The following is a 27,328-nucleotide window of genomic DNA, read 5'->3' as shown; positions in this document are numbered from 1 at the left end:
GTCAGCATCGCCTCCCTGTCGGTCCAGGAGGAGCGTTCGCTCTCGAACTCGGCCAGGAGAGCGGCCTCCTTCTTCTCGGCCTCGTCATGCGCCTTCTTGAGCAGCTCCTTCTGCTCGGCCAGTTGCACAGTAAGCAGATCGCGCTCCACAACGAGTTTGCTGCACTCCTCCCCCTTGGCACGCAAGTCGGTGTTAACTTCACCCAGCTGCCCCTGAAGAGTAGCGTTGGCCCCTGAAACACGAAAGAAAGAGACAAATAAGTCATCAAGAAAAGAAGGGTGCCGGGAAGATCCGGTCTGACTGCTCAACAGTCGGACCGAATCTCGGGGACTACAGCCCGCGGGTGCGCCAGCGCGCCCCCGCGAACAAGAGGGAAAGAACTTACTCCGGCTTTCCGTCAAGTCGGCAGTCCGCTTGCTCAACTCCTCAACATTGCGATTGAAGGCAGTGGCGCGGAGGTTGTGATACTCCTGCAAACAACGATGTCAGACAAAATAAGTACTTGGAACTTGCCAAAGGGAGTTCCGAGCCGCCTGCTCAGCAGCCGGCCCGAAACTCGGGGACTACATCCAGTGGGTGCGCTGGCGCGCCCCCACAGAGAAAAAGAAGAATCAAAAAGAAGAAGGAAACGTACTCGGACGGCCGTCCGCGCTGCCAGATGCGCCCTGGTGCAAGTTTGAAGGGCGTCGCCTTCAGCGCGCAGCTTCGCCTGAACGTCCAGAAGCGCTTGATTCAGCGGCCCAGTGCTGCCTCCGTGCAACCACCCGATGGGCGCGACGCTTGTTGCCTCAGCGTCTAGGGCTGCCAAGCTGGCGGCGCCGGTCTCCCAAGGTCGCGGCGCCGAGGTCGCTCTCTCAAGACGGCGGCGCACCGGCGAGGCGACTTGGAGAAGCAGCCTCGCCTCGGACTCGTCTGCGGTCGGCGGCTCCGGCGGACCCATCGGCTGTTTGCCGTGCGGTCTCCCAGACGATGGCGGAGGCGGCGGTGGCGGCACGAGAGTGTCCGACATGGAGGCCTCGCCGCTCTCCTTCTCCACAATGGGGTTCTCGGTGCCGGCCTCTCCGGTCTGCCCCGTGAACTCTAGAGGCGGCGGCGCAGAGGACAATGGGGGGACGAGCATCGCCGATCGGTGATGTGCGGCCTCCTCGGCTCGCCGACTCGTCGCAAGGGCGGCTTTGGCATCCTCCAGCTTCTTCTGGGCGGAGGCGGCCGCCTTCTCGGTCTCCGCCTTCTCCAGACGGTCGGCCTCCTCCTCGTTGCGCTTCTCCCGCGCGTTTCACTCCGTCGCCTCCCGTAGGCCGGTGGCGGGGTCGATCCATCGAGTATTGGCGGACGTCTCTGCCGACCCCATGACGGAGGGGACGGCGACTCTCTCAAGGGAAAGAGGGGCCCTGAAGAAGAATGGGAGGAGTATAAAAGAAGACTCGGACAAGATTCATCAAAGGAAAATAAAAAAGCGTAAAAACTTACGCAGAGACTAGCGGCGGCCTTCTCACTTCCCTACGGAAGCGGTTGGCCTTCGTGGCCGCCTCCTCCCATTTGGTCGCGGCGGCCGCCCCCTTGAACTTCTTCAATTTGCCGCCGGGCGCATTCGGCCCGACGTGACGCCTCTTCGCGCTGCCTTGGCCAGCCAGACCGGCGGAGGAGCCGGCGCCCGACGAGCCGACCCTCGGCTGGTGGCGCGGGGCGACTTCCCCTTCGGCGTCGTCGTCAAGCCAGTCGGCGAAGGTGGCCGAGGGCCTGAAGCCGCCTACTTCTCCTCCTCCCCCGCCTTCGGCGTCGGCTTCCATCGCCGCCGCCCCCAAGTCGGGGTCGTCGACGTTGCTGTCCGCACGATCGGGGACAAACTCGCGGGGCTGTCTCGTGGCGCCGGCTACAGGCTGCATGAGGGGGTTCTAGTTTAGAAGAAGCCAACGAGAATCAGAAACCGGATTCGGCCTCAAAGAAGACAAAGCAATAAGAAGATGCGACTTACCACTGGTGGGGGGTTGTCGCGCGAGTACGGCTCCTTGCCGAACTGCCAGTCCTGCCCGAACTCGCAGTTCGCGATATGATTCACCATGTTTGCCACTTCCGCGCGGGGCATCTCCTCAGTGCTCATCCGACTCGGGTCTTGGAGGCCGCTCATCTGACAGATCAGGTGAGGCCGACCTTGGAGCAGGAGAACTCGGCGCGCCATGAAGGCGGCCAGCAAGTCAGACCCGACGAGGCCCTCCGACTGCGTCAAGACTCGGAGTCGCGCTACGGCGGCGGCTCTGGCGGGAGTCAGCGTCTTGACCCGATGAGACCAGCTGGGGAGCCTCCCAGCTGGGGGGCTGGCTTCGTAAGCCGGCAGATTGACCCAGTCGCCGTCGGGGGCGAGGTTCTTCACGTAGAAGTATGAGCGTTGCCACATCCTCACCGACTTGATTAGCGAGATGGAAGGGAAGGGGTTGTCGGCCGTCGAGCGCCGCATCGTGATGAAGGCACCGCATTGAGCCGGCACGTCGGCGACGTGCGTGCCGAGCTTAGAAGAGAAGAATTCCCTCCACAGCTTGATGGTGGGAAGAACACTGAGGAAACCTTCACACAGAGTGGCGAAGGCGGAGAGCAGCACCACCGTGTTCGGAGTGAGGTGGTGCGGCTGGAGGCTGTGAAACTCCTAGAAGGAGCGGAAGAAGCCGCTCGCCGGCAGCCCTAGGCCACGCATGAGGTGCGAGCAGAAGATGACCCGCTCGCCCTCCTCCGGCGCCGGCGATATCTCCTTCGCCGGCGTGGTGCGGGCTCGCACGAGGTGTGCGCCGGGGAGCCGGCGCGTCTTGCGGAGGAATTCAATGAGGTCGTCGTCGACCTCCGAGCCGTCCCACGTGCCGGAACGCACGGTCGGAGCCGCGGCGGCGGAGGAGGAGCTCATCGCTGGCTGGTGCGGTGTGGTTCTGCTCGCCGGCGGCAAGAGGGAGAGAGGAAGCAAGAGGAAGCGGGGGTCGAGGGAGATGGGCGCGCGTGCTATGCCGCTCCACTCCCCCCTACTTATAGCCTTGGAGGCTGAGAAGCCGAGGGGGCGGGCGTGGGATTAACTGCGCCCAGAGCCCCACGCCGCCCCACGATTTACCCCACGAAGTTACTGCGCGCAGTAACGGCGTGGGAAGCCTAACCGTTCGCGTGGCCGCAGCGGATCCGTTCGTGTGCCGAGGCGTGGTAGTGGCGGGCCCCGCCTGACAGCCCGTCCCGTCGCGCGCGTAGGACGACAGACTGTCCCTGCCGCATGGCGCCGCGCGATAGGGCCGCGGTGGGCGGCAGCAGGGAAGCGTATCAGGCACGCCGCTTGGTCTCCCGCCACGACTTTCGAGCTCTCCACAGAGCAAGACGGCCCTCTACGAATCCGACTATGGATAGTCGGCCCATAGGAAGACGGTCAACGAAGCCCAGATTCGACCACCGAAAGAATGAAACTGTTAAGGCCCCCCAGCGAGTCACTCTCGGAGCCTCACTAGCTTCGGGGACTACTGTCGGAGTAATGGGCCATGGGTAGGCTGACCCGAGCCCCAGAACCTTTCAAGACATCGGGGCAGGCCGCGCCCCTCAAAGCCGAGTCTCAGATGCCGACTCCCAGATGAACCGAGTCTCAGATGCCGACTCCTAGATGAATCGAGTCTCAGATGATGACTCCCAGATGAACCGAGTCTCAGATGACGACTCCCAGATGGGCCGACTCATGGCCGGCGACTTCCAGAGGAGCCGGCTATAGAGAGTCGGCCCGTGACTCTACGCTCATTGCGGGTACGACCACGGCGTGGCCGTCACCTCCTGCTTGCGAGGAGCCGACGTGGCTACAGTGTGCCGTACCGCCAGAGATCTCCGGCGTGGCCCGGCACTGTAGCCACGCCAGACCTGACCTCGGCCATAGTACGCGGCGCACTGTGGCCATGATGGCCTACCTATACCGCTCAGAGACGGCGGACTCGCCAGTCAGTGAGAGCTAGAAGACGGCGGGTATGCCCCGAAGACGGCCCCGTGGGAGTCGGCTCCCCGGAGTCGGCCAGCCCCTCTCACGGGTCCCACGCACCATTAACCAGACAAGATGGGGAGTAACGATAGTGATCGCCCGATAGACGGCGGCACTGTTGCCACGACCCAATGACCAAGCCTGCGTCATCAGAGGCACGACTACAGTGCCGGACTCGTCAGCGGGGCCCGCGAGTTGGCGGGCCCCATCAGTCGGCGGAGAAGACTACGACCTGTGAGACAGACGGCTGAGACTCTATCAGGACCCCGATCCTAAGTCACACCGATCTAGCATGTAACACATCATATCACTTTGCGGCCTCACGCACGGTATTCCCACGGGTGCCACCTTACCTGGCCCGGGACCGTTTGCGCCTTTTGGCTCACATATATGATAGTGCCGCTAGCATCCATATGACAAAGAACCCGGGCTGACATGGCTAGTCGTGAACCTAAAGTGGCACTAACTTACAGGGACAGGCATACATGACCCAACAACAAACGTGTCGGTCATCAGCGAGTGAATCCAGGCTGTAGCACTGGGCTAGCAGGACTCCGGTGAACCGAGCTGTAGCGGGCTAACAGGACTCCGGAATTCATCGCGTGACATTTCCCCGAGGGGACATACACATGAACGAAGAAGGACACATGCCGGCCAGCCTAAGTGTTCCGGAGCAGTAGCAAGCTACCATGGCTCAGTGGAAACACCAGGAGACATTTCCCGGTAAGAGAGGCTATTAAGGATAAACAACTAGATAGTCAAATCCCACACATACCAAGCATTTCAATAACATACACACAATATGCTCGATATGTGCAAATACAACATGGCATCATAACATGACTCTACAACTCAAGTATTTTATTCATTAGGCTCCGAGGAGCGAGATATTACATACATGGGTCTCACGACCCAACATTCAGAGCAAACAAGTCAAGTACAAGCGGAAGCTTAATATGTCTGAGTACAAACATCTACAAAAGAAAAAGGCTGAGAAGCCTGACTATCTACCAGATCCTGCCGAGGGCACAAGATCGTAGCTGCGTTAACAAGCTAAACGTCGAAGTCCACGCGGAACTACTAGCGAGACTGAAGTCTCTCTGCAAAAACATAAATTAAGCAACGTGAGTACAAATGTACCCAGCAAGACTTACATCAGAACTAACTACATATGCATCAGTATCAACAAAGGGAGTGGTGGGGTTTAACTGCGGCAAGCCAGCTTTGACTCGGTGGCTAACCTAAACTACGACTGCAAGTAACTCTTTTGAGGTGGCGCACACGAGTCCACATATTCACCATATCAATACACCACTATGGATCTGCTCCCGTCTCCCTACGAGAACACCATCCATAGCACTCACGCTTATCTTGCGTATTTTAGAGTATCCACTTCAAGTTATCTATGAACTGTACAGGCAACCCAGAAGTCCTTTACCGCGGACACGGCTATTCGAATAGATGATGTTAACCCTGCAGGGGTGTACTTCTTCACACACGCTCTCACCACTTACCGCCGCTTACACGACATGTACTCGGCAACCTTCAAGCGGAAGCCCAGCGAGGGTGTCGGCCACGACCTGACTAACCACACAAGTCTCTCGTCCGGGTTTATCGCCTATTCGGGTTCCATCCGCAAGGAGATCCGGCCGGGGTGTCGCTCACGGCCCCAAATGATGTGTGCAGGGTTCCCAAGCCCACCTCGACGGGTAGATCTATGCTTGGTACACCGTGGCACTGTGCCTAGTCTGTCCCAAGCCCACCTGTACCGGGTGCTACTTGGTAGACCACTAACACTACCTACAAACACCAGAAACTAGTTGCAACTCCTGGACAGAGATCATGTTGATTAATAAGTCGAGAGAGTCAATTAAGGATCCCAATATGTGGTAGTAACTGTTCATGGATCACAAACACAGAACTCAGTTCCTGAGGACGGCTGCAATGAGACAACTCACCATGTACTCCTACATGGCCTCTCACCGCTACCTTTACCAAATCGTGTTCACACACTTAGCTCTCAACAGTAGGACATGTTCACACGCCTCTGATTCATCCCCGATGAATCAGACCTGACTCAACTCTAAGCAGTAGCAGGCATGACAAACAAGCATGAATGAGTAGGCACAACCGGGCTCAAACAACTCCTACTCATGCTAGTGGGTTTCATCTATTTACTGTGGCAATGACAGGTCATGCAAAGGATAAAGGGGTTCAGCTACCGCAGCAAGTAACAGATGAATCGCTGTTGTCCTAATGCAGTAAAAGAGAGCAGGAGCGAGAGAGTAGGATTGTATCGGAATGAACAAGGGGGTTTTGCTTGCCTGGCACTTCTGAAGATAATATAATTCTTCATCGGTGTCATCGATCACATCGTCGGTACACGTATATTGAGAGGGGACAAGCACCGACAAACAAAGAAGAAACATAATCAATGCAATGCAACAATATGATGCATGAATGTGACATGGCAATATGCTGTGGTTGGTGCTAATGCAACTAAAACCAGATTAAATGAAGTTGGTTTAAACCCAAGATTCAAATTCAAACTCCACATGTGGTTATTTAAATGTCATTTAATTGAATTGTCCTAAAAAGTAGTCATAAGTTGTTCTAACATGCATGAAAATGGTACTGATGGATAGATTGGATTTTTCTGATAATTTTTCATATATAAATTATTTCATTTGGATCTATAGATTAATTTCTATGATTTTTAGAAGTTTAAATCATTTTCTGGATTTTCCTGGTTATTTAGAAATAAAACAAATCCAGAAAATGACTTATTGCGTCAGCATGACGTCACTGTGGTGTCAGCGGTCAACAGGAGCCGGTCGAGTTCAAACTGACATGTGGGGCCCACTGGTCAGTGACTCAGGGCTGGCTTGAGTGAATGACAGGTGGGACCGGTCAACGATGACTGGGCCAGAGTCAAAGCTGACACGTGGGGTCCATGGCATTAACACTAATTTAACAGAAAAATTATACTAACCTAATTAAGTGCAGGGGCCCACATGGCAGTGGCTCATGGGGGTGCTTATAGTGGTCATTAGCACTAACTAACCGGCGCCACGTCAGCCCGCCGGAGTTGGCCGGCGGCGACCAAAACCGCGTCGGAAGCTCGCCGGAGGCGCTGCTCCGGCAGCGGTCCGACGTGCTAAGGGTACCAGGAGGTAGCCCTTACTCCCGCGCATCCAACGGAGGCAGCAGGGGGGCGCAGGGTCGCCGGAGTTGGCGACGGCGTTGAGCCGAGCGGCTGCCAAAGCCACGGCACGAGGCAGGCGTCGCTGCGGTGCACGGGGAGGCCAACCGAGAGCCTCAACGGCTTCCTAGGGACCTAAAGAGCACGCCGATGCTACGGAGATGAGCGGAAAAGCTCGGGAGCGCGAGGCTCGCCGGCCATGGCGATGGCCGGAACTCGATGCTCGCGGGGCGACGACTAGAGGCGTAATCGAGCTTGGGGAGAGGGGGTTCCGGCCCAGGAGCTCACGATGGTTGCAGAGGCATCGATGTGGGCTCGGGGGAGGCTCGGAGCAGACGGCACGGCGGTGGCGATCTCGGCATCCTGAGGTTGAAGAAGAGGTCGGGGATGATGCGTTGGGGCGTTCGGCGTCGTGTAAGTCGTCGAGGAGGCGTAGATGATGGAGGCGGAGCTCATGGGCACGCCAGAGGGGTGAGGGGGTGGTTGTGGCCGCGGTGGCAGCGAGCGCGGCGGCGATGGCGTTCGGTGGCTACGTGAGAGAGAGACAATGGAGGGGAGAGGAGGAGTGGACAGGCCAGAGGGGGTGGGTGGGGGGGGGTTGCGTGGCGTCTCCAGCCAGCCCCCAGCGTCGGCGGAAGCAGGAGGTGGCTCGGACGCGTGCCAGCGCGCGGCGGCCACGCGCCTCTTGTCCTTCTGGCGAGAGTTGGTGGTGACTGGCAGCGGTGGTGGGCTGGGCCGCACATGTAAGCCAGGTAACTTACAGGTAAGTTTATGTTCTTTTATTGTTTTTGTGTTTTCTGTTTTTTTATTTAATCTTTTGCCACTGTTTTGAATTCAAAACAATTCAAACAATGCCAAAAACTCCTCTGAATATTTTTATTTTGCTAGATGGACTTTTCCAAAAGCTCATAAAATATCTCAGGGGTATTTGAAATTATATTCTAATTATATGAGTATAATTCAAATTCAAATAGCTAATGATTTAAATTCAAAGTCCCAAAATCAAGTCCTTAAAAATGTGTAGTATTTTTGGTTTGGACCAGAACCCTTGCCAAAAATATCAAACATTTAAGAAGAGCATTTTGGAAACAATGAATGAGATTTTAGGGTTTTTGCCCTTCTTTTATTTAAATGTCTTGAGGCTTTCCAATTTCCTTAGTTCAGGTTTCAAAATTTAAACATGATGCAAGCAAGATGTAAACACTAGGCAGCACCAGAAGTTAGGGATGTGACAACTCACCCCCACTAAACAAGAATCTCGGCCCGAGATTCAAGCGTAGGGTTAGATGAAGGGGGGACGCAACTAACGCAATCTTCACGATCCAGGTTGCACTTGAAATGAACGTTGATTTGACCACCATCTTTGTCTCGATGTCTTGCTCTGAGAACTTTAACCAACATGGCAAAGGGGAGGGAAGGGAAAGCTCTAGAAAGATCGGTCTCCTTGGAGATCGAACAACTCAGGATCAACTCCCGGAATGAGACATAGCAACACCTCTCGAGCTGAGGCACGAGGCACACATCTAGAGGGATGGAGTGGAACAGATGATGAGGGTCTCTAGGTAGACAACAATTCCACACTTAAAAGGGTGGTGAACGGCTGTCAACGTAGCGAGGATTTGAGTTGCCATGATACCAAAATGAGACAGTTTAGAGAAGGGTGAATCGTAGAATTATCCCTTAAGTGGCAAAGAGAATTGCTTCTGATACATGGATCATCATAACTCTCTAAACCAGCCTAAGGCAGTTCACCAACAATCGTTTGGTGGAGTGCGAAGGAATGACATACTCAGATCAGAAAGGAAACTAGAGTTATAAGACAACTCGACAAACGGAAGGCACATCCCAATGGATACCGAGGATATAACCTAGTGACTGAGTGTGCCCTCAAGAACTTGAGCATTTCCATATTCATCAAGGTTTTACCAACATCCGTGCCAAGGATCCTGGCCACAATATACTACCATGATGAATGGTGATGGAGGATGCAGATGCAAAGGAAGATAACACCTTCTCAGATTTCACCTTGGCGGGCCAAGGGGACAAAATCTGGATGATCGGCCGAGAGACATTTAGCACTCCGCTTCTAATGTTCTCCTTGATGTGCTAGCGTAATCCATTTATTAAAATGGTTTGATATCTAGAGAATCAAGTAAAAGGTCGGACTTCAGGAGCACAAAAATCCATAAGGAACAACTAGGGAGTAAATCCTACGAAATCCTTATGGGGAGGTGGCCAACTTCTTCAATCAAGATACTACAATAATAGGTCTTCCGGCTGGGTGTGCTGGCCACGACATCCACTTTACCGGTTATCGAGGGACCAATATTATAGTTCTTGGGAAATGTTCCAACCATCATCTCTGCCTGAGATTCAGATCTGGTTGGTGTCAGGATATTCCAGACTCATCAAGTCTAGGAAGAAAAATGAAAGTTTGCAACACAATTCGACGAGATGACGTTGCGAGATTCTCGGGAAATGAACTACGATAGCAAGCTCCAAAACATGAGCTGGTTCTGCTACACACGTGTGAACACGCTGTCCCAGACAAACATGATCACATGGTAGTCTTATAATAAAAACACTACCGAGTTCTAGTAGGGAACCATCATCGCGGATAACGGAGTCCTTGCATAAGTCATATGATTGGCTCTTATGAAGGAACTTCTTCTCCTTGAACAAATCAATCAGTGGCTTGGTCTGCTAGGGACACATATAGAATGGAGGTAGCGAGCCTATCAAACCATAGCATACTTTGCACATGCATAACTGACTTGGGATGGTACCAAAGGAAACAAAACCAATCTTTCTCGAACTCACGGTGGCAACTTGCACCAAATGCACATGAATTTGAGGAAGTCACTTCTTCCATCCGAGCATAAGCTTCATGAACGGAACACGAAGGCGTTGCTTACAAAGTTTCCAACACTAGGTTGATGCTCAACATGAATCATGGAGGAGACAAAATGCAGCTGATGGGCTCAACAGCAACTCATCAGAATTTCCCATATCACTGGGATTCCACCATTATGTGAACAATGTGATAGTATTGGTCAGACCAAAAGATGTAATGGTGTATGCTCAAGGAACAACCACGAGTAAGACAACATTACGAATATCGTTGGTTCTAACTTGATTTGACGATAGCTCACACTCAAATCAAGGTTTGGACAAGACGATAGATTCAACAACCGATCACGAGGAACAATCGATGAAGATATGATCTCTCTTCAACACACACACAAGGATATCCTCTAGTGATGACCTAAGCTAGGCAAGTCTTTATCTTCCAACTCTCCAAGTTGTTGTTCAGCTTAACCAACTAGCTCAGGGGTATCCAACACAGGTTCTTGGAGAAGGGGTGGCTACAAGGAACCAACTTGATCACGAACTCAACATAGCGGTCAGGTGACAACCTGGTGATACTTTCGAGAAGATATTCGGCGAATCACGAACCACCGATATGCCATTAAGCTTGAGAGCAGTCTTGCTTTTCAGGGCAAGACGATATGATCAATAGAGCGAAGATTTGAAATAATCCTAACTCATCGATCCAGGAGTGCACCAGAAGAATGGACTAGGTAGCACGATCAATCTTAGAATGATGATTCCATAACCAACACACTAATAATGAGATTATCGTCCATTAATCACTATTCAACATGGTTGCTAGGAATATAGATTTCATACATCACAATTCACTTGTCGGCGTTCCAGTTGCAACAACATGGGGACCGAGAAATGAATAATGATGGAGAGAGTATCACTGTATCCAGAGTTCATAGGATGGTGTGCAATTCCCATGGCATTCTCGATATAAAGATGGTAACACTACAAGGTAGAATAGAACAAAAGCTGGGTCGGCATTTTGATCTGCGAGGTACAACTACTTGGACCCAATCCTGGATGTGGATGAGGTACTGGAGTTTGTTTCTCCTAGTCATTCCGGGATAGAATGGCTTGACGGACCACAAGAATAATAGGCATCGATGAACGAATGCATGCATACTCTTGACTATCAATTGATAGACGGGGTCGGAATACGACTGAAGAGGGACAACTCAAAGGAACACATATCTTTCTGAGTTGTGGATACATAGGTTAGTATGTCGAACAAGTTCAACATAATTCTCCCGGATAACCCATGCAGAAAGGTAGATCTGGCAGAGTCACAACATAGAATCGAGAACTCATCAGGAGCACTCTGGTGGTGACCCTTGGTTCAAAGAACTTCTGCCATAAGTGGTTCATAGTATTTGGAAGAAGGAAATACCACGAGCCTCGAGGACTATCACAAAGGTTACTAATAACCTAAAGGAACGAGCAAACACTATCAACATGAAGTGAGTAGGGTGAGTTTCGGGTTCAAGACCCACGAGTAGAATACCTACTAACTAAATTGCATCACGGGATGCTTTCGAGAATGATGGCCAGAATCATCACACTGGGAATACAAAACGTGGCTAGATTACTAGGTGATCCCCTAAGACACCTAGGGTCATAATAAGAACTCCAACATATATGTCGAGGCAATAGAATACCTCAACTCAGCAATTAGTGTGATTAATCTCGCCCAAAGAGACATCGAAACGGGAAGAAAGAATTTTGCAAACGCATCAGACTATCTGAAACCTGGGATGACTCGGACAGCATAACGACTGTAAATGCTCAAAATGATTTGAGACATCCTACAAAATGGTGGCATAACCACTCGATCATCACAAAAGCAAGGTTCCGAGACCAACTATGAACACAAGGAAGTAGTAGGAACTGAATTGAGCCTTAAATCCACCAATCTTATGAGTCTACGGATTAGTAACACGTGATCCTGATAGAAAGAAAAGAAAGTCTAGTTCCTTAACCCCGTAGGAAAGATAAGATGACTCAGATCAGAAGGCATAAAGGATAAGGAGTAAAAAGAGTCTTACGTTCCAACCCATAATCAATTTCCTTATATAACTAAAGAATTTCTAGACTCAACTTCGACCAGTTTGGCTTGGTAATCCTACAGGCGGTCAAGCTCTGATACCAAAGCTGTCAGGACCCCGATCCTAAGTCACACCGATCTAGCATGTAACACATCATATCACTTTGCGGCCTCACGCACGGTATTCCCACGGGTGCCACCTTACCTGGCCCGGGACCGTTTGCGCCTTTTGGCTCACATATATGATAGTGCCGCTAGCATCCATATGACAAAGAACCCGGGCTGACATGGCTAGTCGTGAACCCAAAGTGGCACTAACTTACAGGGACAGGCATACATGACCCAACAGCGAACGTGTCGGTCATCAGCAAGTGAATCCAGGCTGTAGCACTGGGCTAGCAGGACTCCGGTGAACCGGGCTGTAGCGGGCTAACAGGACTCTGGAATTCATCGTGTGACATTTCCCCGAGGGGACAAACACATGAACGAAGAAGGACACATGCCGGCCAGCCTAAGTGTTCCGGAGCAGTAGCAAGCTACCATGGCTCAGTGGAAACACCAGGAGACATTTTCCAGTAAGAGAGGCTACTAAGGATAAACAACTAGATAGTCAGATCCCACACATACCAAGCATTTCAATAATATACACACAATATGCTCGATATGTGCAAATACAACATGGCATCACAACATGACTCTACAACTCAAGTATTTTATTCATTAGGCTCCGAGGAGCGAGATATTACATACATGGGTCTCACGACCCAACATTCAGAGCAAACAAGTCAAGCACAAGCGGAAGCTTAATATGTCTGAGTACAGACATCTACAATAGAAAAAGGCTGAGAAGCCTGACTATCTACCAGATCCTGCCGAGGGCACAAGATCGTAGCTGAGGTAACAAGCTAAATGTCGAAGTCCATGCGGAACTACTAGCGAGACTGAAGTCTCTCTGCAAAAACATAAATTAAGCAACGTGAGTACAAATGTACCCAACAAGACTTACATCAGAACTAACTTCATATGCATCAGTATCAACAAAGGGAGTGTTGGGGTTTAACTGCAGCAAGCCAGCTTTGACTCGGTGGCTAACCTGAACTACGACTGCAAGTAACTCTTTTGAGGTGGCGCACACGAGTCCACATATTCACCATATCAATACACCACTATGGATCCGCTCCCGTCTCCCTACGAGAACGCCATCCATAGCACTCATGCTTATCTTGCGTATTTTAGAGTATCCACTTCAAGTTATCTATGAACTGTATAGGCAACCCAGAAGTCCTTTACCGCGGACACGGCTATTCGAATAGATGATGTTAACCCTGCAGGGGTGTACTTCTTCACACACGCTCTCACCACTTACCGCCGTTTACACGACATGTACTCGGCAACCTTCAAGCGGAAGCCCAGCGAGGGCGTCGGCCACGACCTGACTAACCACACAAGTCTCTCGTCCAGGTTTGTCGCCTATTCGGGTTCCATCCGCAAGGAGATCCGGCCGGGGTGTCGCTCACGGCCCCAAACGATGTGTGCAGAGTTCCCAAGCCCACCTCAACAGGTAGATCTACGCTTGGTACACCGTGGCACTGTGTCTAGTCTATCCCAAGCCCACCTGTACCGGGTGCCACTTGGTAGACTACTAACACTACATATAAACACCAGAAACTAGTTGCAACTCCTGGACAGAGATCATGTTGATTAATAAGTCGAGAGAGTCAATTAAGGATCCCAATGTGTGGTAGTAACTGTTCATGGATCACAAACACAGAACTCAGTTCTTGAGGACGGCTGCAATGAGACAACCCACCATGTACTCCTACATGGCCTCTCACCGCTACCTTTACCAAATCGTGTTCACACACTTAGCTCTCAATAGTAGGACATGTTCACACGCCTCTGATTCATCCCTGATGAATCAGACCTGACTCAACTCTAAGAAGTAGCAGGCATGACAAACAAGCATGAATGAGTAGGCACAACCGGGCTCAAACAACTCCTACTCATGCTAGTGGGTTTCATCTATTTACTGTGGCAATGACAGGTCATGCAAAGGATAAAGGGGTTCAGCTACCACATCAAGTAACAGATGAATCGGTGTTGTCCTAATGCAGTAAAAGAGAGCAGGAGAGAGAGAGTAGGATTGTATTGGAATGAACAAGGGGGTTTTGCTTGCCTGGCACTTCTGAAGATAATATAGTTCTTCATCGGTGTTATCGATCACATCGTCGGTACACGTCTACTGAGAGGGGACAAGCACCGACAAACAAAGAAGAAACACAATCAATGCAATGCAACAATATGATGCATGAATGTGACATGGCAATATGCTGTGGTTGGTGCTAATGCAACTAAAACCAGATTAAATGAAGTTGGTTTAAACCCAAGATTCAAATTCAAACTCCACATGTGGTTATTTAAATGCCATTTAATTGAATTTTCCTAAAAATTAGTCATAAGTTGTTCTAACATGCATGAAAATGGTACAGATGGATAGATTGGATTTTTCTGATAATTTTTCATATATAAATTATTTCATTTGGATCTATAGATTAATTTCTATGATTTTTAGAAGTTTAAATCATTTTCTGGATTTTCCTGGTTATTTAGAAATAAAACAAATCCAGAAAATGACTTATTGCGTCAGCATGACGTCACTGTGATGTCAGCGGTCAACAGGAGCCGGTCGAGTTCAAACTGACATGTGGGGCCCACTGGTCAGTGACTCAGGGCTGGCTTGAGTGAATGACAGGTGGGACTGATCAACGATGACTGGGCCAGAGTCAAAGCTGACACGTGGGGTCCATGGCATTAACACTAATTTAACAGAAAAATTATACTAACCTAATTAAGTGCAGGGGCCCACATGGCAGTGGCTCATGGGGGTGCTTATAGTGGTCATTAGCACTAACTAACTGGCGCCACGTCAGCCCGCTGGAGTTGGCCGGCGGCGACCAAAACCGCGGCGGAAGCTCGCCGGAGGCGCTGCTCCGATAGCGGTCCGACGTGCTAAGGGCACCAGGAGGTAGCCCTTACTCCCGCGCATCCAACGGAGGCAGCAGGGGGGCGCGGGGTCGCCGGAGTTGACGACGGCGTTGAGCCGAGCGGCTGCCGAAGCCACGGCACGAGGCAGGCGTCGCTGCGGTGCACAGTGAGGCCAATCGAGAGCCTCAACGGCTTCCTAGGGACCTAAAGAGCACGCCGGTGCTACGGAGACGAGCGGAAAAGCTCAGGAGCGCGAGGCTCGCCGGCCATGGCGATGGCCGGAACTCGATGCTCGCGGGGCGACGACTAGAAGCGTAATCGAGCTCGGGGAGAGGGGGTTCTGGCCCGGGAGCTCACGGTGGTTGCAGAGGCGTCGATGTGGGCTCGGGGGAGGCTCGGAGAAGACGGCACGGCGGTGGCGATCTCGGCATCCCGAGGTTGAAGAAGAGGTCGGGGACGATGCGTTGGGGCGTTCAGCGTCGCGTGAGTCGTCGAGGAGGCGTAGACGATGGAGGCGGAGCTCATGGGCACGTCAGAGGGGTGAGGGGGTGGTTGTGGCCGCGGTGGCAGGGAGCGCGGCGGCGATGGCGTTCGGTGGCTGCGTGAGAGAGAGACAAAGGAGGGGAGAGGAGGAGTGGACAGGCCAGAGGGGGTCGGGAGGGGAGGGGGGTGCGTGGCGTCTCCAGCCAGCCCCCAGCGTTGGCGGAAGCAGGAGGTGGCTCGAACGCGTGCCAGCGCGCGGCGGCCACGCGCCTCTCGTCCTTCTGGCGAGAGGTTGGTGGTGACTGGCAGCGGTGGTGGGCTGGGCCAGCTCCTGGGCCGGCCAGCTGCAGTGCTGGGCCGCACAGGTAAGCCAGGTAACTTATAGGTAAGTTTATGTTCTTTTATTGTTTTCTGTTTTCTGTTTTTTTAGTTAATCTTTTGCCACTGTTTTGAATTCAAAACAATTCAAACAATGCCAAAAACTCCTCTGAATATTTTTATTTTGCTAGATGGACTTTTCCAAAAGCTCATAAAATATCTCAGGGGTATTTGAAATTATATTCTAATTATATGAATATAATTTAAATTCAAATAGCTAATGATTTAAATTCAAAGTCCCAAAATTAAGTCCTTAAAAATGTGTAGTATTTTTGGTTTGGACCAGAACCCTTGCCAAAAATATCAAACATTTAAGAAGAGCATTTTGGAAACAATGAATGAGATTTTAGGGTTTTTTCCCTTCTTTTATTTAAATGTCTTGAGGCTTTCCAATTTCCTTAGTTCAGGTTTCAAAATTTAAACATGATGCAAGCAAGATGTAAACACTAGGCAGCACCAGAAGCTAGGGATGTGACAACTCACCCCCACTAAACAAGAATCTCGGCCCGAGATTCAAGCGTAGGGTGAGATGAAGGGGGGACGCAACTAACGCAATCTTCACGATCCAGGTTGCACTTGAAATGAACGTTGATTCGACCACCATCTTTGTCTCGATGTCTTGCTCTGAGAACTTTAACCAACATGGCAAAGGGGAGGGAAGGGAAAGCTCTAGAAAGATCGGTCTCCTTGGAGATCGAACAACTCAGGATCAACTCCCGGAATGAGACATAGCAACACCTCTCGAGCTGAGGCACGAGGCACACATCTAGAGGGATGGAGTGGAACAGATGGCGAGGTAGACAACAATTCCACACTTAAAAGGGTGGTGAACGGTTGTCAACGTAGCAAGGATTTGAGTTGCCATGATACCAAAATGAGACAGTTTAGAGAAGGGTGAATCGTAGAATTATCCCTTAAGTGGCAAAGAGAATTGCTTTTGATACATGGATCATCGTAACTCTCTAAACCAGCCTAAGGCAGTTCACCAACAATCTTTTGGTGGAGTGCGAAGGAATGACATACTCAGATCAGAAAGGAAACTAGAGTTATAAGACAACTCGACAAACGGAAGGCACATCCCAATGGATACCGAGGATATAACCTAGTGACTGAGTGTGCCCTCAAGAACTTGAGCATTTCCATATTCATCAAGGTTTTACCAACATCCGTGCCAAGGATCCTGGCCACAACATACTACCATGATGAATGGTGATGGAGGATGCAGATGCAAAGGAAGATAACACCTTCTCAGATTTCACCTTGGCGGGCCAAGGGGACAAAATCTGGATGATCGGCCGAGAGACATTTAGCACTCCGCTTCTAATGTTCTCCTTGATGTGCTAGCGTAATCCATTTATTAAAATGGTTTGATATCTAGAGAATCAAGTAAAAGGTCGGACTTCAGGAGCACAAAAATCCATAAGGAACAACTACGGAGTAAATCCTACGAAATCCTTATGGGGAGGTGGCCAACTTCTTCAATCAAGATACTACAATAATGGGTCTTCCGGCTGGGTGTGTTGGCCACGACATCCACTTTACCGGTTATCGAGGGACCAATATTATAGTTCTTGGGAAATGTTCCAACCATCATCTCTGCCTGAGATTCAGATCTGGTTGGTGTCAGGATATTCCAGACTCATCAAGTCTAGGAAGAAAAATGAAAGTTTGCAACACAATTCGACGAGATGATGTTGCGAGATTCTCGGGAAATGAACTATGATAGCAAGCTCCAAAACATGAGCTGGTTCTGCTACACACGTGTGAACACGCTGTCCCAGACAAACATGATCACATGGTAGTCTTATAATAAAAACACTACCGAGTTCTAGTAGGGAACCATCATCGCGGATAACGGAGTCCTTGCATAAGTCATATGATTAGCACTTATGAAGGAACTTCTTCTCCTTGAACAAATCAATCAGTGGCTTGGTGTGCTAGGGACACATATAGAATGGAGGTAGCGAGCCTATCAAACCATAGCATACTTTTCACATGCATAACTGACTTGGGATGGTACCAAAGGAAACAAAACCAATCTTTCCCGAACTCACGGTGGCAACTTGCACCAAATGCACATGAATTCGAGGAAGTCACTTCTTCCATCCAAGCATAAGCTTCATGAACGGAACACGAAGGCGTTGCTTACAAAGTTTCCAACACTAGGTTGGTGCTCAACATGAATCATGGAGGAGACAAAATGCAGCTGATGGGCTCAACAGCAACTCATCAGAATTTCCCATATCACTGGGATTCCACCATTATGTGAACAATGTGATAGTATTGGTCAGACCAAAAGATGTAATGGTGTATGCTCAAGGAACAACCACGAGTAAGACAACATTACGAATATCGTTGGTTCTAACTTGATTTGACGATAGCCCACACTCAAATCAAGGTTTGGACAAGACGATAGATTCAACAACCGATCATGAGGAACAATCGATGAAGATATCATCTCTCTTCAACACACACACACACAAGGATATCCCCTAGTGATGACCTAAGCTAGGCAAGCTTTTATCTTCCAACTCTCCAAGTTGTTGTTCAGCTTAATCAACTAGCTCAGGGGTATCCAACACAGGTTCTTGGAGAAGGGGTGGCTACAAGGAAACAACTTGATCACGAACTCAACATAGCGGTCAGGTGACAACCTGGTGATACTTCCGAGAAGATATTCGGAGAATCACGAACCACCGATATGCTATTAAGCTTGAGAGCAGTCTTGCTTTTCAGGGCAAGACGATATGATCAATAGAGCGAAGATTTGAAATAATCCTAACTCATCGATCTAGGAGTGCACCAGAAGAATGGACTAGGTAGCACGATCAATCTTAGAATGATGATTCCATAACCAACACACTAAGAATGAGATTATCGTCCATTAATCACTATTCAACATGGTTGCTAGGAATATAGATTTCATACATCATGATTCACTTGTCGGTGTTCCGGTTGCAACAACATGGGGACCGAGAAATGAATAATGATGGAGAGAGTATCACTGTATCCAGAGTTCATAGGATGGTGTGCAATTCCCATGGCATTCTCGATATAAAGATGGTAACACTACAAGGTAGAATAGAACAAAAGCTGGGTCGGCATTTTGATCTGCGAGGTACAACTACTTTGACCCAATCCTGGATGTGGATGAGGTACTGGAGTTTGTTTCTCCTAGTCATTCCGGGATAGAATGGCTTGACGGACCACAAGAATAATAGGCATCGATGAACGAATGCACGCATACTCTTGACTATCAATTGATAGACGGGGGTCGGAATACGACTGAAGAGGGACAATTCAAAGGAACACATATCTTTCTGAGTTGTGGATACATAGGTTAGTATGTCGAACAAGTTCAACATAATTCTCCCGGATAACCCATGCAGAAAGGTAGATCTGGCAGAGTGACAACATAGAATCGAGAACTCATCAGGAGTACTCTGGTGGTGAACCTTGGTTCAAAGAACTTCTGCCATAAGTGGTTCATAGTATTTGGAAGAAGGAAATACCACGAGCCTCGAGGACTATCACAAAGGTTACTAATAACCTAAAGGAACGAGCAAACACTATCAACATGAAGTGAGTAGGGTGAGTTTCGGGTTCAAGACCCAAGAGTAGAATACCTACTAACTAAATTGCATCACGGGATGCTTTCGAGAATGATGGCCATAATCATCACACTGGGAATACAAAACGTGGCTAGATTACTAGGTGATCCCCTAAGACACCTAGGGTCATAATAAGAACTCCAACATATATGTCGAGGCAATAGAATACCTCAACTCAGCAATTAGTGTGATTAATCTGGCCCAAAGAGACATCGAAACGGGAAGAAAGAATTTTGCAAACGCATCAGACTATCTGAAACCTGGGATGACTCGGACAGCATAACGACTGTAAATGCTCAAAATGATTTGAGACATCCTACAAAATGGTGGCATAACCACTCGATCATCACAAAAGCAAGGTTCCGAGACCAACTATGAACACACGGAAGTAGTAGGAACTGAACTGAGCCTTAAATCCACCAATCTTATGAGTCTACGGATTAGTAACACGTGATCCTGATAGAAAGAAAAGAAAGTCTAGTTCCTTAACCCCGTAGGAAAGATAAGATGACTCAGATCAGAAGGCATAAAGGATAAGGAGTAAAAAGAGTCTTACGTTCCAACCCATAATCAATTCCCTTATATAACTAAAGAATTTCTAGACTCAACTTCGACCAGTTTGGCTTGGTAATCCTACAGGCAGTCAAGCTCTGATACCAAAGCTGTCAGGACCCCGATCCTAAGTCACACCGATCTAGCATGTAACACATCATATCATTTTGCGGCCTCACGCACGGTATTCCCACGGGTGCCACCTTACCTGGCCCGGGACCGTTTGCGCCTTTTGGCTCACATATATGATAGTGCTGCTAGCATCCATATGACAAAAAACCCGGGCTGACATGGCTAGTCGTGAACCCAAAGTGGCACTAACTTACAGGGACAGGCATACATGACCCAACAACAAACGTGTCGGTCATCAGCGAGTGAATCCAGGCTGTAGCACTGGGCTAGCAGGACTTCGGTGAACCGGGCTGTAGCGGGCTAACAGGACTCCGGAATTCATCGCGTGACATTTCCCCGAGGGGACAGACACATGAACGAAGAATGACACATGCCGGCCAGCCTAAGTGTTCCGGAGCAGTAGCAAGCTACCATGGCTCAGTGGAAACACCAGGAGACATTTCCCAGTAAGAGGGGCTACTAAGGATAAACAACTAGATAGTCAGATCTCATACATACCAAGCATTTCAATAACATACACACAATATGCTCGATATGTGCAAATACAACATGGCATCACAACATGACTCTACAACTCAAGTATTTTATTCATTAGGCTCCGAGGAGCGAGATATTACATACATGGGTCTCACGACCCAACATTCAGAGCAAACAAGTCAAGCACAAGCGGAAGCTTAATATGTCTGAGTACAGACATCTACAAAAGAAAAGGGCTGAGAAGCCTGACTATCTACCAGATCCTGCCGAGGGCACAAGATCGTAGCTGAGGTAACAAGCTAAACATCGAAGTCCATGCAGAACTACTAGCGAGAATGAAGTCTCTCTGCAAAAACATAAATTAAGCAACGTGAGTACAAATGTACCCAGCAAGACTTACATCAGAACTAACTACATATGCATCAGTATCAACAAAGGGAGTGGTGGGGTTTAACTGCAGCAAGCCAGCTTTGACTCGGTGGCTAACCTGAACTACGACTGCAAGTAACTCTTTTGAGGTGACGCACACGAGTCCACATATTCACCATATCAATACACCACTATGGATCCGCTCCCGTCTCCCTACGAGAACGCCATCCATAGCACTCACGCTTATCTTGCGTATTTTAGAGTATCCACTTCAAGTTATCTATGAACTGTACAAGCAACCCAAAAGTCCTTTACCACGGACATGGCTATTTGAATAGATGATGTTAACCCTGCTGGGGTGTACTTCTTCACACACGCTCTCACCACTTACCGCCGTTTACACGACATGTACTCGACAACCTTCAAGCGGAAGCCAAGCGAGGGCGTCGGCCACGACCTGACTAACCACACAAGTCTCTCGTCTAGGTTTATCGCCTATTCGGGTTCCATCCGCAAGGAGATCTGGCCGGGGTGTCGCGCACGGCCCCAAACGATGTGTGCAGGGTTCCCAAGCCCACCTCAACGGGTAGATCTACGCTTGGTACACCGTGCCACTGTGCCTAGTCTGTCCCAAGCCCACCTGTACCGGGTGCCACTTGGTAGACTACTAACACTACCTACAAACACCAGAAACTAGTTGCAACTCCTGGACAGAGATCATGTTGATTAATAAGTCAAGAGAGTCAATTAAGGATCCCAATGTGTGGTAGTAACTGTTCATGGATCACAAACACAGAACTCAGTTCCTGAGGACGGCTGCAATGAGACAACCCACCATGTACTCCTACATGGCCTCTCACCGCTACCTTTACCAAATCATGTTCACACACTTAGCTCTCAACAGTAGGACATGTTCACACGCCTCTGATTCATCCCCGATGTATCAGACCTGACTCAACTCTAAGCAGTAGCAGGCATGACAAACAAGCATGAATGAGTAGGCACAACCGGGCTCAAACAACTCCTACTCATGCTAGTGGGTTTCATCTATTTACTGTGGCAATGACAGGTCATGCAAAGGATAAAGGGGTTCAGCTACCGCATCAAGTAACAGATGAATCGGTGTTGTCCTAATGCAGTAAAAGAGAGCAGGAGCGAGAGAGTAGGATTGTATCGGAATGAACAAGGGGGTTTTGCTTACCTGGCACTTCTGAAGATAATATAGTTCTTCATCGGTGTCATCGATCACATCGTCGGTACACGTCTACTGAGAGGGGACAAGCACCGACAAACAAAGAAGAAACACAATCAATGCAATGCAACAATATGATGCATGAATGTGACATGGCAATATGCTGTGGTTGGTGCTAATGCAACTAAAACCAGATTAAATGAAGTTGGTTTGAACCCAAGATTTAAATTCAAACTCCACATGTGGTTATTTAAATGCCTTTTAATTGAATTGTCCTAAAAAGTAGTCATAAGTTGTTCTAACATGCATGAAAATGGTACAGATGGATAGATTGGATTTTTTCTGATAATTTTTCATATATAAATTATTTCATTTGGAGCTATAGATTAATTTCTATGATTTTTAGAAGTTTAATCATTTTCTGGATTTTCCTGGTTATTTAGAAATAAAACAAATCCAGAAAATGACTTATTGCGTCAGCATGACATCACTGTGATGTCAGCGGTTAACAGGAGCCGGTCGAGTTCAAACTGACATGTGGGGCCCACTGGTCAGTGACTCGGGGCTGGCTTGAGTGAATGACAGGTGGGACCGGTCAAGGATGACTGGGCTAGAGTCAAAGCTGACACGTGGGGTCCATGGCATTAACACTAATTTAACAGAAAAATTATACTAACCTAATTAAGTGCAGGGGCCCACATGGCAGTGGCTCATGGGGGTGCTTATAGTGGTCATTAGCACTAACTAACCGGCACCACGTTAGCCCGCCAAAGTTGGCCGGCGGCGACCAAAACCGCGGTGGAAGCTCGCCGGAGGCGCTGCTCCGGCAGAGGTCCGATGTGCTAAGGGCACTTGGAGGTAGCCCTTACTCCAGCGCATCCAACGGAGGCAGCAGGGGGGCGCGGGGTCGCCGGAGTTGGCGACGGCGTTGAGCCGAGCGGCTGCCGAAGCCACGACACGAGGCAGGCGTCGCTGCGGTGCACGGGGAGGCCAACCAAGAGCCTCAACGGCTTCCTAGGGACCTAGAGAGCACGCCGGTGCTACGGAGACGAGCGGAAAAGCTCGGGAGCGCGAGGCTCGCCGGCCATGGCGATGGCCGGAACTCGATGCTCGCGGGGCGACGACTAGAGGCGTAATCGAGCTCGGGGAGAGGGGGTTCCGGCCCGGGAGCTCACGGTGGTTGCAGAGGCGTCGATGTGGGCTCGGGGGAGGCTCGGAGCAGACGGCACGGCGGTGGCGATCTCGGCATCCCGAGGTTGAAGAAGAGGTCGGGGACGATGCGTTGGGGCGTCCAGCGTCGCATGAGTCATCGAGGAGGCGTAGACGATGGAGGCGGAGCTCATGGGCACGTCAGAGGGGCGAGGGGGTGGTTGTGGCCGCGGTGGCAGCGAGCGCGGCGGCGATGGCGTTTGGTGGCTGCGTGAGAGAGAGACAAAGGAGGGGAGAGGAGGAGTGGACAGGCCAGAGGGGGTCGGGGGGGGTTGCGTGGCGTCTCCAGACAGCCCCTAGCGTTGGCGGAAACAGGAGGTGGCTCAGACGCGTGCCAGCGCGTGGCGGCCACGCGCCTCTCGTCCTTCTGGCGAGAGGTTGGTGGTGACTCGCAGCGGTGGTGGGCTGGGCCAGCTCCTGGGCCAGCCAGCTGCAGTGCTGGGCCGCACAGGTAAGCCAGGTAACTTACAGGTAAGTTTCTGTTCTTTTATTGTTTTCTGTTTTCTGTTTTTTATTTAATCTTTTGCCACTGTTTTGAATTCAAAACAATTCAAACAATGCCAAAAACTCCTCTGAATATTTTTATTTTGCTAGATGGACTTTTCCAAAAGCTCATAAAATATCTCAGGGGTATTTGAAATTATATTCTAATTATATGAATATAATTCAAATTCAAATAGCTAATGATTTAAATTCAAAGTCCCAAAATTAAGTCCTTAAAAATGTGCAGTATTTTTGGTTTGGACCAGAACCCTTGCCAAAAATATCAAACATTTAAGAAGAGCATTTTGGAAACAATGAATGAGATTTTAGGGTTTTTGCCCTTCTTTTATTTAAATGTCTTGAGGCTTTCCAATTTCCTCAGTTCAGGTTTCAAAATTTAAACATGATGCAAGCAAGATGTAAACACTAGGCAGCACCAGAAGCTAGGGATGTGACAGACTCGCGCCCAGCCGGATTACTATTGTATCTCCGGGGGGTAGGCCTATATAAACCCTTCGGGGCACCCATGCAAAGGGTTGGGATCCATTTAGCCTTAGACTAGTTCATATAGGAAGAAGAAGGCTAGCCTTGTCTCCTTCTACCTTCAGAATACAGCTCTAGGAGCAACCTTGTAGTCGCTACGCCTTAGTGATCATGCGGAGACCCCGCAGAGCAGTAGCAGGGGTGTTATCTCCCCGGAGAGCCCCGAAGCTGGGTAAGATTCGCCGGCGTGCATGCCTTCGCCTAATCCCGTTTCCTGGCACCGGCGACGTTCTACTCGCTCCCACCATGATAAGCCATCCTTTGGCATATGTCGCACCCAACCCCCGACACCGCCTCTAGCAGTTCGGATCTACACCGTTGGCGGTCTGCCGACAGATACATAAACGGCGATCGACCGGGCTTGGTGCTAGCCTAAAAGCTCGTCGGCGCACCATTGCCACTCATTAAGTGCAACGACTGCCCAAAGAAGGTCTTGCGACGCGTGTCTACAACGTTGGAACATCCCGGATGGGTGTTCATCAAGTGCTCAACCGATGGGGTATGTGTTACTTTAGCTTCGGTTGTGCTCTTGAATTTGACTAGTTGTGCCAACTTAAAATTTTATTGTGTAGAATGGATGCAAATTTTGGTATTAAGAAGAAGAGTATATCAATGTATTGATAGAGCGCACTTTAGTAGATGCTCGTGTACTTTTAGTTAGCATAGAGTTTAGAGATGGGACTAGTGCACTTGTTGCTAGAATAGATGCTAGACATGAGACTAGATGCGAGAAAGCAACATCTACTCATTTACACTCGAAGAAGAAAAAAGCACGCAAGATTGAGCCTTCGTAGATCAACAATGAATGCATCGAGAAGGCACTAATCTAACTTATGGGAGCAGTTATGGAAGTTAGTTATCTTCTAAAATGTATTCTTGTGATTTTTGTTTTCTTTGGTCTTGTTTTTCTAGTTAAAATTTGGTGATGTATTTTCATGTATCAAAAATTAATGATGCAAAAAATATGTGCTTGGAAAGAAAATTGTACGCGGACGGGATGCGACGGGATGCGTTTGCACGTTGGGCGCACGGCCACCACATCCTAAAAATGGCCCGGACACGACCCTATTGCTCTACCCAAACAGACAGAATTCGGGCAAAATGGATGTGCGTTTGGGGTCGTGCGCTGGAGTTGGCCTCACATTTGCCGGCGTCCGAGGCGAGATGCGAGGAAGCAGACAACCGGGACTAGAACATCAAAAACTGGCAGGAGACATAATCAGTAGTGATGCTTTTGCTTTTAATTTGACATGGATGGCGTGTGGCAGGAGGCATATCAGCAACAATCTTTGGTTAAGAGATTTTAAAGATCTTAACTTCTTTTTCAGGGGTCAAGTGATTTAGAGAAAATGACAATTTTTATGTAAATTTGTTACTATTTGCCTGAGGGGTTAAATTGATCGCTTAGTTGCAATTTTGTGTTTATCTTTTTAATCAGTGGTTCACCGAGCATCCTGATTACCTTCCAAATCCTTTCTACGTCGGAGGAGACTCATCTGGTGGAAAGATCATTCCATTTCTCGCACAGAAGATCTCAGAAGGTATGTTGCACTGGTGAGTCGTTTAATGTCCTTTGGGAAGATTGCTCGTATTAGTTTATTCATACTTGAACACTATTATGTTGTTTTCAGATATTGAAGCTGGAGTGAGGCCGTTAATTAATTTTAAGGTGCTCTAAATTTACACCATATCATTTCCTTATGTTATAATTTGGCTATCTGCAACCTCGATGTCTTGACTAGATTTTTGACATATTCCCTCCGTCTCGTTATATAAGTTACCTTACAAAAATCAAATAATACCAAAACACTTAGGCGTGGTGCATTAACTCCCACCTAGTTTCTTGTTTTTTGACATATCAATCAACAAGAGATGTTAGACATGCATGCTTTGAATGACTTGAGACTATCAAATATGACATGCAGTGGTTAGTGCATTGCATGCAGTGCTATTAATTAGCAAATAAACATTAAGTTCTCTCTGACCAACGCTGTCAGGACCCCGATTCTATGTCACACCGATCTAGCATGTAACACCTTATATCACTTTGCGGCCTCACGCACGGTATTCCCACTGGTGCCACCTTATCTGGACCGGGACCGTTCGCGCCTTTTGGTTCACGTATATGATAGTGTTGCTAGCATCCATATGACAAAGAACCCGGACTGACATGACTAGTCGTGAACCTAAAGTGGTGCTAACTTACAGGGACAGGCATACATGACCCAGCAATAAACGTGTCGATCAACATCGAATGAACCCAAGTCGTAGCAAGCTACAAGGACTTAAAGGAACACCGTGACATTTTCCGAAGGAACAAACACAGGAACGAAGAAGGACACATGTCTGCCAGTCTATGTGTTCCAGAGCAGTAGCAAGCTACCATGGCTCAATGTAAGCACTAGGAGACATTTCCCGGTAAGAGAGGCTACCAAGGATAAACAACTAGGTAGTCAGATCCCACACATACCAAGCATTTCAAATCATACACACAATATGCTCGATATGTGCAAATACAACATGTCATCACAACAAAACTCTATAACTCGAATACTTTATTTAAAAGGCTCTAGAGAGCCATACATATCATTCATACAGATAGCGGTCACATGACCCGACATTCAAGTCATACAAGCATACAAGCACAAGCAAAAGCAACTTGTTTGAGTACAGACAACTAGAAAACAAAAAGGCTTGAGGAAGCCTAACTATCTACAAGGGTCCTTCACATGCTCAGGATCACCACCTAGGCATCAAGCTACTCATCAACGTCGAGGTCTACGTAAAACCCATCAAAAGG

At 49.1% G+C, this 27,328-nt stretch overlaps 1 pseudogene; it reads left to right on the top strand.

Moving 5' to 3' along the window:
* LOC123091235 (serine carboxypeptidase-like 19) overlaps window positions 1-27,328 on the top strand; it is a 56,437-nt pseudogene that overhangs the window by 11,144 nt on the left and 17,965 nt on the right.

The sequence above is a fragment of the Triticum aestivum genome, chromosome 4B, assembly GCF_018294505.1.
Source record: "Triticum aestivum cultivar Chinese Spring chromosome 4B, IWGSC CS RefSeq v2.1, whole genome shotgun sequence".
Classification (NCBI taxonomy): domain Eukaryota; kingdom Viridiplantae; phylum Streptophyta; class Magnoliopsida; order Poales; family Poaceae; genus Triticum; species Triticum aestivum.
This window is presented reverse-complemented; position numbering and strand designations above follow the sequence as displayed.